The sequence below is a fragment of the Phyllobates terribilis genome, unplaced genomic scaffold (assembly GCF_046119375.1).
Source record: "Phyllobates terribilis strain yellow unplaced genomic scaffold, ASM4611937v1 Scaffold_1__5_contigs__length_1240528914, whole genome shotgun sequence".
Classification (NCBI taxonomy): domain Eukaryota; kingdom Metazoa; phylum Chordata; class Amphibia; order Anura; family Dendrobatidae; genus Phyllobates; species Phyllobates terribilis.
In genome coordinates, this window is record NW_027362761.1 from 385930639 (window position 1) to 385945070 (window position 14432).

The 14432-nt window shown below is 39.3% G+C and overlaps 1 protein-coding gene across 1 annotated transcript in view; it reads right to left on the reverse strand.

Annotated features, from left to right (window-relative positions):
• Nucleotides 1-14432, reverse strand: part of CHSY3 (chondroitin sulfate synthase 3) — a 472099-nt gene that overhangs the window by 9811 nt on the left and 447856 nt on the right. The gene's annotated exons all lie outside the window — the stretch shown is intronic.

Consider the following 14432-nt stretch of genomic DNA (forward strand, 5'->3'; position numbering starts at 1 on the left):
TGCGGAATCCATGCATTCCAATGCAAGTCAATGGCGGCGAAAACGCAGCACTTCCGCAAAATAATTGGTAGTGCTGCGTTTTTTTCCGCAATGATAATCCGCAGCGGAAATTTCCGCAGCATGTGCACAGCAGATGCGGATTATCATTGGGGAACATGGCAGGCCTTCTACCAAGCATTTTTTAAGCGTTTCTGCAGCGTTTTTGCCGATGCGGAAACGCTTAAAAAACGCATCGTGGGCACACAGCCAAATAGCTAAGCCACCTGGATGAACCTCTGCGACTTTTACATTTACATGCCTTGTATAGATAGACATTTAAGTCATGTGCTGCACGGGTGAGATTACTTCACAAGCAGTAAATAAATATATCTATATTCTTATGTAAACCAGGTTCTGATCTCCTTCCAGTTTGTTGAATAGACAGATGCTTTGTTTATACACTTTCAAGCATATATCCATTTACTTTGAGTTAGGAGCCAGAGCATCCATTAAGGTTTATACACTTTCTTGTTACAGAACAATAGCAGCTAACTGAATAGGCTCAATAATGTAATCCATGATGTCAGAATAACACATTTTGTAAACTTAATTCACAAAATATAAATCTACAAACTAAACAAATATGTATAATAGTTTTACTAAACGCAAGAAGGTTTACATCTTCTACTTCTTTATACTAGTCTGTTCTTAACCATATAAGGTATATTACAGGGGGTGAAAGCGCACAGTTAGTCTGGGATCCTGGCAGCCTAAATATAATATGGTCATTTGTTTATAACAACCTTTTTAGGAACACTTAGCTTTTATTGTATGCGCAACCATAGGTTAACTTATATTTCATTGACTAAAACACAAGCATTTTCTTGATCTCAATTGAACATTAAGCCTATCCTTGACCCCCCTCAAGGGTCACAGGTATAAGTGGTAGGATACATGTAATACAAAAAATGTTTTATGCTCTAGCAACAGCCTGGGCTTCATAGGATATAGGTAATTTCTATATAGACTGCAATATTACAGTATTGAGGTGTATTGTACAAGCAATCAAGTCATCAGAGGGTCAAATTCCCTAGGAAGAGCAATAAAAAATGTAGAAAGAATTTAAAAAATTTCTATAAAAGTTCATATATTCTCTTTTACTGTACCAAAACTCTAAAACATTGTATCATCTTGTGCATAACCATCCAAATTAATAAAGTATCATATCATGAATTTGGAAACGAAAAAAAAAATCAAAATGCCAGGATTGCTGGGTTTTTTTTTTGTTATTTTGCCTCCCAAAAAAATGGGAGAAGAGATCAAAATGTCACATGAATCGAAAAATGGTAAACTACAGTTTGCCCCACAAGTAGTAAGCACTTTTGCAACTCTACTGACCGAAAAAATAAAAAAAGTTAGGCGAGGAGGGAAAATTGAAAGCAAAGAGAGGCTCATAAGGATTATGGCACCCAAAGACCTTCATAAACTTGGAGCTAGCCATGCAGTTGAAATTTATAGATTTTATCTGTTCCACTACCTATTACTACTACTTATTACTATCGCGTCTGTATATATTGTATTTCAGTGTTCTGATATAGATTTGATAAAATCCACATTATCATTACCTTTAAGTGTGCAGAGAGACTAGCACACATACTTTATCCAATTATTGAAGAGCTGCTTCATATTTATGAGGAATCTTGAAAGGTTTGGCACTGCAACAATTTGAAACACATTAAAGTATTGATACATTGCACAATCCTTGTGAATGAACCTTGTTTTGCCGTTTTCGTTATAGGCCTAGTTGCATAAATCAGCTTGAAACAGTAACCATTACTTAATAGCAGAGAACTTGCTCCCTTGGCTTATTATCCATACATACAAAAAAAGAATTGGTTGTGCCATCATAAATGTTAGCCCATATTTCAGAGGGAGTCTGCTGCAGAGAGTGCTTCAATAAACCCCTTAAGAGCAGTGTTATTAATTCCTTTAAAACCCTTTAATATATTTACTTTCATCCACTAGCTTGGAGCCTCTAATACATTTTCTTTCATGCCCAGGAAAAGATCCATACTAGAAGCAGGGAATTGCTTACAAAAGATTAATATAGTGAGCTTGAAGAAACATTGCTGGTACGATATACTTCACACCGGCACAAAATCCGGGAGCTTTCATCCTATAGTATATCACAAGCTTAAAAGCTGAATTCAGTAAATGTAAAATAATTACAAATTACCTAATGTTCTATAACAGTCTATGACAATGCCAATGGGAAAAAGAACAAAAGGCAGAGAGAGCTAGAACGCATCCTCCATCTAATATAGGCTCATGCATATGGTTAATCCATTCCATTGACTATAAGTGCCGTCTACATCGCTCCTGACAGCCCCATAAACATGCACAATGAGAAAATGAGAACAGCCTAGTGTGCATGCTTATTTTAATAGGAAGGGGAGAAGGGATAAGCCACTACTAGACCTCGGGCAGAGTCTTATCTCTTAGGAACAAGAAATAATCATGTATGTAAAAATACAATCAGGCTATTCTCAGATAGATTAGACCATTGGATCATCAAAGGTGTATGGTTAGATTTTTTTTATTTTTTTATATAAAAAATCTTAATAAAAAGGAAGTGTTGAGCTAATTGATTTTTTTTTCTGTTTTCTATTCCCACTTGCTATCTATTCAAAAAATGGAGTGTCTGTATCCAGTAATGATAATGATTCGTTCAAGCAAGAATGGGTCACCTTTCTCCAAGGGCACCATAGCAGTTTTTATGTCTTTACCTATGTTCTTGCCTGTGTTACGGGAAGACAGCAGCAAATTTTACAATATAATATAGTACAGAGATTGTAATAGTGGGTGATGTATCCGGCAACAAGTGTGTTTTCTCACTTGCTGCCGACACAACCTTCATCCGGGCATCACCTTGTGGGGGTACATTATTTAAATTCAATACAATGGAAGGAAACTGGAAATAGCATAATAGGGTCTTATCCTGGTAAAAAGTTAAAAAAAGACCCTGGTCAGGGTTGTGGGCATTATTGGGAAGCCCACACGTTCTTGCAAAAAGGCATTAGCCCACTCACTTATGCTTCAGCAGTGGTTCCATGCAAGATTGTTATTTTGAATGCTAAAGTGCTCAAATTTGCATACAATTGTGAATTTCAGGAAATTCATCTCAAGCTCGTTCCTAGGTTGTTGAACTCTATTAACAATATAATAATTTAGTTTATTATAACATTAGTTAGGTTTTTTTCAGCAGGAGACAGTTTTATAATTTTGAGACAGTAGCTCTAACTTACAAGTGAGAGGAGGGGCAGGGAGATGTGGGAGAGCACAATGCAGCCCCTTGCCATCTGACTCATTGCCTTTGTAGAGCGTCAGAGTCAAGATAAATTTGTCTTTCACTGCTGTGCTCTACATAGGCAGTGACCAAGATGAAAAAGCTTACTTCATCATACTGGGAGCAATGTCATCTCAGTCACTTCCTATGCAGACTGCAGCAGCCAATGCCAAACTCATTTTAACTGCTGAATTTTGAAAATGAACCTGGAGCATTGACCAAGATGTCAAAGCAGTCTGGGTTGCTTTAGTCATCTAGATCGGTATCCATCGGATGGTCATGGGTGCCCTACACCACTCCAAGAAGAATCAGCAGTGGGGGTGGTGAGTGAAATTTTGCCGCACCATAAATAAGAGTCATAATTAGAGATGATTGGATCGATCCACATCAAAATTGAGACAAATTTCTTAAAATTCGAAAGTCCCCGTGAACTCAAACATATTGTCATTCAATCCACACAGATTGGCCCAAAAAAATGCCCAGCGCCATTTCACACATTGCTGAAGAGCCAGAGAGGGGGCTAATGATGAAAGGCACAGCCAGACAAGCTTACCTATAATGCCCATCACGGGGTATAGCGTAACATCATGTGGACTATCACGGACAGTATAAAAGTTGGGGGCTAGCTAAGGAGTGCTATTTTATGTTTTTACATCACAGGGATGGAGGTGACAGCACACAGTTCCTTCCACAAAAAAAGCACTAGTGTTGTTGGACATTCAGTTGTATCAAAAGGGAAAGCGAGAGATGGCACATGTCAGTGTAAGTGTAATTTATTCATCTATTCAAAGTACACACATTTCTTATTCTTCTTGCTGTATAAAAGTTTGGCATACCTTTCTTCTATATTGCCAATGTATACACATTGGATAAAGTTTTGAGAGATGTCAAAATGTTCTACACACCGTTCAAATGCAGCTGGACTATTCCAGATTCATGGGAAATACAGTAAATTTGCCACAAATCTAATTTTTGGAACAATTTTATGAACCCGGTGAGTTTGAATTTCCAAAGGTTCAATCATCTCTTGCCCTAATACTTGTGTTCTTTTCATTTCTTTCATTTCAGTATTAACATTTTGTATTAGATGTACTGTAAACTATCCTTCCAGTTAGTAATCATCCGGCTATACAGTTTCAATAAAATAATGTCATTTCCTAACTTGTTCCCTTAACATGCGGTTTGCTCACAGTGTCTAAGTCCCTTTTTATATGTTCTTAAGAAGAAGATTTCAGCAGTACATTCTCACGCTCAACATCATCCTAGGCTGTTTTTTTCTGTTGATTAAACGCTAAGAGATTAAGTCAAGCTTCCTTTCCACTGACTTTATCAGTATTAAAGTTTTATCATAATTTTAAGCATCCCTGGAGACAAAATTTAATTAAAATAATATAAATATGGTCCGCTTTTCCTTGTATTGTCTTAATAGGATAAGATATAGGAATACCATAATAACCAACCTTATTTCTGAAACTTTATGTTGTTAAGCTTAGATAGAAATGTTATCCTATTGGGGAGGGGGGAGTAGGGTAAATTTATACTTACTACTTGACCACAGGACAGGGCAACTAATGAGGATTGATGTGCTAATTAAATTAGGGTGTGATGAAATGGCATTAACTATAGGAATTGAGTCCCATTATTATTTATAACACAATGCTATCCATACAACCAAAAGAATAACAGAGGAAAATGAGTAACAAATGACTGTATATTTTAACTACACAACAGATTTATTTGTCGTCTGCAAGCACAAAGAGACACAAGTCTGCATACTTTTTAAGTTTGCTCTTTTTTTATATTTTAAAGGGAATGTGACACCAGGTTTTTGATACTTCATCTGAGAGCAGCAGAATGTAGGCAAAGAGAAGCTGAATCCAACGATGTGTCACTTAGATTACTGGGTGCAGCCGTTCGGACACAATCAGAGTTTTTAGATGGAGCTTGTAGTAGAGCTCAGAAAGCTAACCCCTTCCACACCACAGATTTCTATGTACATTGTTTATTGACAGTGAGCTGCTTATCAGAGGAGGTCAGAGTCGGACCAGAGCTCAGTGCACTGTGGTCCAGGCAGTGATTATCTCCTGCTGATAAAACAGTCATTGTATTAAAACAACAGCACGCAGCCTAATAAGTGACACATCCATTAAAACTGTCTCAGCTGCTGCATTATGTTGTCCTCAGATTACATAGCAAAAATCTGCTAAGGGTATGTGCACACGATGCAGAAATGCTCAGGATTTTTTCCTGAGCATTTCCGCATCTCCCTGGCAGGAAAAAACGCATGCGGATTGTACATGCATTTTCCTGCCAGGGACATGCGGATGTGAAGCGGTCTTCACTTTCATTTCCGCATGCGGGTTGACAAGCGCTTCCCAAGCGATTTTAGCATCACTTGGAAAGTGCTTGTCAACTTCACACTATATAAATCCATGCAACCGACATGGATTTATATAGTGTGTGAATGTCAAAAAATAAAAAAATAAATATATACTTTACCCTCCGATGGCCCCCGGTGTCCTGCTTCCCTCCGTCCCGGCTGCCGGCAGTGTAAGACTGAAGGACCTGCCGATGTCAGTGTCACGTGACCCGTCACATGACTCTGACGTCAGCATAGGTCCATCATTCCACCGCGAAGTGCCCGGGAAGCCAGGAGGACGCAGCGCTGGACGCTGGAAGGTGAGTATATATATATTTTTTATTTTATTCTTTCTTTTTAATGGTACCTGGGTCTGGATGAGAGTCCTCTCATCCACACCCGGGTACCATCCGCACATTAGAACGCATGGAATGCGCATCTACATATACAGTGATGCGGATTCCATGCGTTCTAATGCAAGTCAATGGCGGCGAAAAAGCAGCGTTTCCGCAAAATTAATGGACATGCTGCGGATTTTTGATCGCAGCGTTTACGCTGCGGAAAAATCCACATCATGGGCACAGCACATGCGGATTTCCATTCTGGAACATTGCTGCCCTTCTACCATGCGTTTTTAATGCGTTTCCGCGGCGTTTCCGCAGCAGCAGAAACGCCGCGGAAACGCATTAAAAACGCATCGTGTGCACACAGCCTAACAGATTTCCTTCAAATGGTAAAATTGAGAACTTGGCACTCCAAAATTTGTTGCAAAAATCAAAAGAGAGTCTTTATTGAATAATAGAAATTTGCATAGTTTTAACGTTTCGGCCTGATACGGCCTTCATCAGAACAGGATGCTGGTGAATAAGGTTCCACAAGTGTTTTGTTGGTGCACAAAGGAAATTGAACCATATACGCTCTTCTGTGGTATCTGCACTGGTCAGAGAGGTCACAACTGTGCAAATGAAGTGGCAAATTTATATTATTCAATGAAGACTCTCTTTTGATTTTTGCAACAAATTTTGGAGTGCCGAGCTCTCAATTTTACCTATTACGGAGTGGAATCCTACCCGTGCACCCATATAGGAGGGCCACATATCTTTTTTGATTACAGATTTCCTTTAAAGGCATCAGCCGACTTGTACATAATCAGCAAGAGTAGTTAATAGAGATATAGGTGACATATAGTATTAATAGTCTACAGAAGTTCTGTGCCATTTTCTGCCTTTCTAAAGCCATGCTCCCTTGTCTTCTCTCTGGACAGCCCAGCTTCTCAACGATTCACATTTAGAAAGTAAACTGTTGCAGGCACAGTACATTTCCATGAGAGACTGTTGATGGACAGAATCATGACATGTGCCCCTGCAGCAGTGGTCATTTGTACGAAAGCTCTAGTGGGGCCATTAGGGGAGAAGATTAAGATGGCAAGGGGGCATGGGTGCAGAAAAAAAGAAACTATGTAACTACAGTATACATAACTAAAAGTTATATAAAAATATGTACCCATAATAGTTAGCTTTCCTATATCCCCCATCAGCCATTCCATGGTATGGATTATATGCACAGGGTAGACAACCCTTTAAGGTATATTTCAGCACTAAAAATAGTTGCATAAGTTAATATACCATGTAAACAAAAAAAGATGAGTGTAGCAATTTCAAGTGTGATCGATTCATAGCTATTTGTCAGATCTATCTAGTCACAGTATTTGTCTGTTTTTCACCATCAGTGAGAAACTTAGCTGAGGCTGCACATTTTTCCAGTTGCAGATTTTTGCTAGGATGTCCAGGAGTGCACCCACGGATGGAGACTATGAAGCAGTTAGGGAGAGGAGAGTTAAAGATGATATCTTGTCCTCTTTCAAATTACAAAAGCTAAAGCTTCTTACCAGCTGTTGTAACTTGATTCAGGTATCAGTTGTTTTAGGACAGATAGAAAAGAGAGGAGAGAGCCTGCATAGTGGCTCTGTCGTCTGGTACCCTGGATCCCTCTGCTGATATGTGACAGTGATCTGCAGGAAAAGTTGTTTTATGTGTATGTCTGAGTGTTGTGTGCATGTGTGTTTATATGTGTGTGTAATGTGTATATATGTGTGTATTGAGTATAAATGTTGGTAATGTGCATACCCGTGTGTACATACATACAGTATATGCGTAATGTGTAATATAGGGGACATGGTTAGTTTACTTTACCTCAGCTAAATAAATTCATAGCTCCAGCTTTGGTGCATCTCAATATGGAACATCCTCTTTTTGCAAATCAATGCAAGTTAAATATAAAATATTATGCCATTTTTTTTTATTTATTTCCATGGAAACTAGCCAAACAGTTGGTGTCTTTACTGGGTTAGGATCATACTGTGAAAGCTGTAATTGTAGCTCCTCTTGCTGTATTGATTATCATTTCATTGGATTAAGAACATATGTTAAGGAAAGTGGTTTGCTTTAAAGCATCCTTCAAGAGAAAAGCAGAGGTTTGCTTTTATTTTAAAATCGAATACAAATATATGTCTTACATAATAAGTACGCATCCTAAAAACTCACCAGCAGGTAACCGTCTGTGTTGCAGCTCGTCACCATATATCACAGTACTTTAAGGGGTATTCCCAGCTCCAAGATCCTATCCCAATATGTAGTATTTGTTATAATAATAATTATATTGGCATACACCTTTAATTAGAAATGTGATATAGTTCTTCTGATTCACTATGTCTTTTTCCTCATGTGCAAGCACAGCAGGACCTTAGGTATCCATGGTTACAACCACTAGCAAATAGCTACTGTCACTGGTCATAACCATGGATACCTAAGCTACTGCAATGCCTGCCCATGAAGAAAGAGACATAGTGAATCAGAAGAACTATACTATATTTCTAACTGAAGGGATTTGCAAATATTATTATTATTATTATTACACCGACTACATATTGGGATAGGATCCTACTCTCTCTAATATTCTATGATACCTATCATTGCATATGATTAAAATTAGTCAGCTACTAGCCTCCCCACCAATTTTCAACAAAATGGCATCATCAGGGGGATTGAGGCTATAATGATTTTGCCCCTACATTATGCTGCTTGGACATTGGGTGGCAAAAACATGGTTGACAGGTTCCTTTTAACCATTCATGACTGGAGGATTTTCCGTTTTTGCGTTTTCGTTTTTTGCTCCCCTTCTTTCCAGAGCCAGAACTTTTTCATTTTTTGGTCAATATTGCCATGTTAGAGCTTATTTTTTGCGGAACGAGTTGTACTTTTAAACGTCATCACTGGTTTTACCATATTGTGTACTGTAAAACGGGACAAAAATTCCAAGTGTGGTGAAATTGCAAAAAAATTGCAATTCCACAGTTGTTGTTTTTTTTTTTTTTTACCATGTTCACTGAATGCTAAAACTGACCAGCCATTATTATTCTCCATGTTATTACGAGTTCGTAGACACCAAACAAGTATAGGTTCTTTTTCATTTAAGTGGTTAAAAAAAATTTCAAAGGTTGCTAAAAAATAAAAAAAAGAAGGCGACATTTTCCGGGACCCGTAGCGTCTCCATTTTTTGAGATCTGGGGCTGGGTAAGAGCTTATGTTTTGCGTGCCGGGCTGACATTTTTATTGATACCATTTTCGGGTAGATCCGATGTTTTGATCGCCCGATATTGCATTTTATTGCAATGTTGCGGCGACCAAATAAACGTAATTCTGGCATTTAGAATTTTTTTCTCGTTACGGCGTTTACTAATCGGATTAATTCTTTTTTTATATTGATAGATCGGGCGATTCTGAATGCGGCGATACCAAATATGGGGTATGTGGGGTTTATTTTTTATTATTTTATTTTGAGTGGGGCAAAAGGGGGGTGATATAAACTTTTATATATTTTTTTTTTTTTAAGATTTTTAAAAACATTTTTTTACACTTTTTGCTTGCTTCAATAGTCTCCATAGGAGACTAGAAGCAGCAACTCTCTGATCGCCTCTGCTACATAGAGGTGATGAGCAGATCGCCTCTATGTAGTACAAATGCTCCTGTGCTATGAGCGCCGACCACTAGGTGGTGCTCATAGCAATCTTTACATGACAACAACAGGGGTCTGCTGCAGACCCCGGGTTGTCATGCCTACGCATCGGTGACCCACGATCACGTGACGGGGTCACCGATGGGCGGGGTAAGCAACACGCTTCCAGCGCAGCACTGTTAAATGCCGCGATCGCGATTCCACCCGCGGCTGTTGCGGGCACATGTCAGCTGAATAAATCAGCTGACATGTGCCTGGTTCAGTGCGGGCTCAGCGCCGGAGCCCTCGCTGAACAGGGGGTGCCGATGTGGTGCGTACTATTACGTACCACATCGGAAAGAGGTTAAAGGGGTTGTCCGAACAAAAAATAATAAGTCTCCAGTCACTCTGTGTGACTGCAGACTTATGAATCCCCCCAGCATAGGCACTGTGCGCTGCGGGGATTCGCCGGTATGAGACCCGGTAACGGAGGGTACGTATGTGTTATACATACCCCAGGTCAGTGGGCGTGGCCTCGCTCTCCATACACTTGTATTGAGCGAGGCTGCACCTTCTAGTCGGACACGCCCACTGGCCATCCACGTCACTAGATGGGATGTGGTCTCGCTCCATACAAGTGAATGTAGAGAGGCGGCGCTGAATGGCCTGGGGTATGTATAACACATACATACCCTCTGTTACCAGGTCTCATACCAGCGAATCCCCGCAGCGCACAGTGCCTATGCTGGGGGGATTCATAAGTCTGCAGTCACACAGAGTGACTGGAGACTTATTATTCTTTGTTCGGACAACCCCTTTAACTCATTCTGCAGCCAGCAAAAAACTATAGAAGGTAAAAAGGGTAAAAAATTTTAAAGAAACCCAAATAGTAAAAATGTTTTTTTTTCAGCTAAAACATACATGCATTTCAGTTAAAAAAAGTTGTCCATATACTTTAAAAGAACACAAAACAGAAGACACTTAAGAATAATAATAGAGAACTTGCAGTTTTTTATGTTTATTTCTTTTCTTCCTTTTCTGATACAAATCACAATCAAACGTCTACAGCTCTCTATGAGACAGTTATGTTTTAAGAAAAGAAAAGCTGTAGACTGACAGCGTGAATATAATTATCTTCTGTGTTTTTTATCATTGATTTTCTGATTCCTTAGGCCTCATACATACATTGCAAATGTTGTCAGGATTTTGCATCAACCAAAGCTGGAAGTGCATCACAAACACAGGGGAAATAAAATTAAAAGATTATTTCTTCTTTGCATTCATTGCTGAAACACTGATCAATGCAAATCTGCAATGTGTAAATAGGACCGTAAGCTCATAAGTGGCTGTCTGTTATTGCTCCACAATGTACAGTATATTTTCATGACTGTGACCTCGCGGGTGCTATCTGTGCACCCATAAGGTCAACTGTAGATGTGGGCTAAATTACATAGCCATGCTTCTGCCATAACTGAAGGGTTAGGAGACAATTCCAACTCCACAGTTTAAGCCTTTAGATGCTGTGGTTGTAAATGAGTAAATAGATTTGTTACAAATTTCCCCCAAAATTTGGATTTAGGCTAATCTGAAATTTTTGAGATTCCTTTTTGGCTGCCATTTTGCTGGATTCTTTTGATGGCTGGGAATGCGTTAATATATAGTAAAAGATGTTCTCATCTGTCCTAAGTCTACTCTCACCCTTCCTGGTGCGCTCAATTTTCTACTTGCTCCCTCCGGATTTTAGATCTTTTTGGTGCTGACTTGACCTCACATGGTCAGGTGGGGTGAGATGCATGTGATTGATTTTAATAACATGATTTGTGCCCAACATGATAAGCACTGAAAGACAAACATTGGATGGAGTAGGTGGAGGACAGGACTGATCAGGGAGCTGCAGCGGTAGGACGAGTGGTGATCATAGGACAGATGGGTATAATCTTTTGTTATTTTTAACTCCTTGCCTCTCCTCTGTTTATTAAGCTTCGGGACCTGAAGAGAGCTCAAAGTATGATAAATGTCTTTTCAAGAATCAGGGAACTTTCGATTCCAACCATATTTATTTGTATCAAATGTAATCTGCTGCCTAAATTGATTTATTTATTATGCTTTGCTTATATAGCACCATCATATTCCACAGCACTTTACAGATATCATAATCACTGTCCCCATTGGGACGCAGAATCTAAATTGACTATCAGTATGTCTTTGGAGTGTGAGAGAAACCCACGCAAACATGGGAGAACATACAAAGTTTTTGCAGATGTTGTCCTTAATGGGATCTGAGATCAGAACCCCAGCGCTGCAAAGCAACAGAGCTAACCACTGAGCCACCTTGCCGCCCATAATTGAGGGAATTCACTCACCTGTAGGTGGCAGTCAATAACAATCTGGGCATTTAAGTGGTTAGACAGAGAAAGGCGGCATCCTGTATCACTCTAAGTGATTGCTGGGTGCTGACTGGCTGCTAAGATAGCTGGGGCCTAGCAAAAGACACGAGGTCTGCCTTCTTAGTATATACTTACTATACCAAATAGGCAAAGAAGAAACATTAAAAAATTAAATCTACTTGATACCAGTTGGTGTTCTTAATTGTGTTTTTGCTCATTAATGGGTGTCATAAAAACATGGCACCTAGTCAAGCAGAGGTTAAATGTATACTCTTCGAGAAATGTCCTGATTCCTAAAATTACACTGAAGTAAATGTATCCTGGCTTCAATTCAGCAGCAACTGATTGAAAGTGTGTGTCCCATTGTACGTGTGTGTCCCATTGTACGTGCGTGTCCCATTGTACGTGTGTGTCCCATTGTACGTGTGTATCCCATTGTACATGTGGGTCCCATTGTACATGTGGGTCCCATTGTACATGTGTAGAAGGTACAAAAGATGCAGTATAAAGAGCGCTAGGACAAGGGAGTATTATAAAATATAAGGTAGCAAACCTTTAATATAATTTGGTATAAAAATTCCAAAACGCGTTTCGATACCATCAAGCCATCTTCATCAGGCGACCAGCTGATGAAGATGGCTTGATGCTATCGAAACGCGTTTTGGAATTTTTGTACCAAATTATATTAAAGGTTTTCTACCTTATATTTTATAATACTCCCTTGTCCTAGCCCTCCTTCTACTGCATCTTTTTTACCTTCTATTTACTATCCCTATTTTGGGCTTGCAGTGGGAGCTGCTTTGGATTATGCATTAATCATCCTGCGGCTCAAGGACCTGCAGTGATCCATTTCTGACCACGCTTCTCAGCGGTCTCCTGACCCGAATTAGGACGCCACACACAGCCTGTTGCCTGACTTTCATATCCTCACCTTATATGATCACTGGGGTTGTGCAGGGTAGGACAACCTCAGAAGGTGAGTGTCCCTTCGGTTACTTTTCTTCATCGTGCCAACAGGTTCTGTTCATTTGCGTTCCTCTCTCTCTTTCCATTGTACATGTGGGTCCCATTGTACGTGTGTCCCATTGTTCATGTGTCCCATTGTACGTGTGTGTCCCATTATACGTGTGTGTCCCATTGTACATGTGGGTCCCATTGTACGTGTGTCCCATTGTACGTGTGTGTCCCATTAGACGTGTGTGTTATGCACTCCCCAATTCATGACTAATGTTACATTTTAGAATAAATCTATATTTAACAGCTGGTATTGCAGAAGTCTATGACTTGCATGTGATATGTAACAAGAGTTTGTCATACCCAAGGAAAGGAGAATGGACCACTGCTCTGCACTTGAAGGTTAATGGGTATTTTTATGTTACTTATCTGCTTTAAAGTGAAAATGACCAGAAATATGACTATAATTTACAATTGTATCTTCTTCCTTCAAACAGATCATCTTGTTTGTAATTAAATCTATAGTACAAAGCTTATCTCACGTTCCAGTATTAGTCGTAAAAATGCTACAGCCTGCTAACATTAAACCTGCGCCTCCTGCTGCAATAAAGATTAAAATGAAATGTCCATCATCCTGCAAGAGCTGTAAAGCACGTACCGGCTTACGGTCCACAGCTGCTCCATAGGCCTAAGTGCAGCCACTAAGGGCACGGTTGGTTGGGAGTAAAATACACCAAACATATTAAGAGGCACACGTTCCTTAATAAGTTTAGCACAACAGGGTCAGCCCGTGCATCATGAACTGAACTCTCTACCACCCATGAGTTCCCATAGATTTTTGGTATCAATTACACTAATTACTGGCATAAATTATGGTAAATCCATTATGCCCACTCCCACTAATCACCAAACCAAGTAGTTTGCAAATTTTTGCAGGAAGCAAAAAAATAAGTATGACTTTCTAACATCACCATCATGCTGCATTGCTTTACATAAATTCCACCCAAAGTCTATTAAAGTAGAAAAACATTTTATTGTAAGTAAGCTCTCTACGCAAAAGAAGTGAAATAAATTGCTAAACCTCTGCGGCAGTTTTAGTAAGTCTCCTCCACTGTCAGGAATGTTTCTTTAAGGAGTTTAGCAGAAGGCAGTTTTTAGAAAAGCATTTGTGTCTTTTTTTGGGAAGCTCTGCAAGTTAAAATTGTATCTGTTTGTAAAGGAGATTATGGAATATAAAGAGATGAAAGATACAGAACAATCACAAAAAAAAACAAAATTACCATGTAAATAAGTGGACATAGTGCAGACGAAAATAGATTTGCTTACACAAGGCTACATCATTGAGTCTTTTGCTGAAGGTCTATAAGAGAATGTAATGTGAAACCAGCGCAGAACAGATGTTCAAAGAGTAAAA